Source organism: Nannobrachium achirus (genome assembly GCF_963921795.1).
Source record: "Nannobrachium achirus genome assembly, chromosome: 13".
Taxonomy (NCBI): domain Eukaryota; kingdom Metazoa; phylum Chordata; class Actinopteri; order Myctophiformes; family Myctophidae; genus Nannobrachium; species Nannobrachium achirus.
In genome coordinates, this window is record NC_137833.1 from 1,982,444 (window position 1) to 1,983,204 (window position 761).

The window sequence follows — 761 nt, forward strand, 5'->3', positions numbered from 1 at the left end:
GGATGTTTCTTTGAATGAAGGGAATAAGAGTCTTTGAATGTTTCTATTAGTCTGTGTGTATATAAACAGCCATTCTACCACTTTTTGTGGTCACATGTTCAGATACTGGATTCTGATTGGCTTAAAATCCGTTGTTGTCAGTTGTTTGGCACTCGGCTTCGCCTCGTGCCACAACCCTGAATCAGTGGTAAATCAGCCAACAACCCACGACCCTCGAATGGTAAATTGCTTACATCTCCGACACCGTTGGGCTGATCGTGATCTGCGTCAAACTTTGCACACCTCCTATCATCAGGCTCATTTAGTCTCTTCAAAACACACTTATTGTCACTACTCCGACGCGACCACAGTTTTCCCGGTGAACCTGAGCACAATGGTGGGGGCGCGGCAGTGTGGGGAACACACACCACCGATGATGGAGAGGTTATATAGCTTTATGAAATGAGAGGCACTCTTGCTGATTACGTAAGAGACTCGTCGCCGATTGCAAGATATTTAAAAGTTATTTGGGGCCATGATGATAACTTCTTCTTCACTAGGCCTACTAGACTAAGGATTTATAGCCTATTGTCTGTGTTTTTTTACTAGTAGGCTAGTGTAGGCTTAGAAGCCTTTTCAGAAGTTAATTTAATGTTTTCCATTTAATGATTTCCTTTATCGTCATCTTGCGCTAATGCACACAACTGTTTCGCCAGGTTTTAAGGTCTTATTTTAGTTGTTTCTCATAAGCTCGCGACCCTCCTTGCCCATCGGCCCCCACC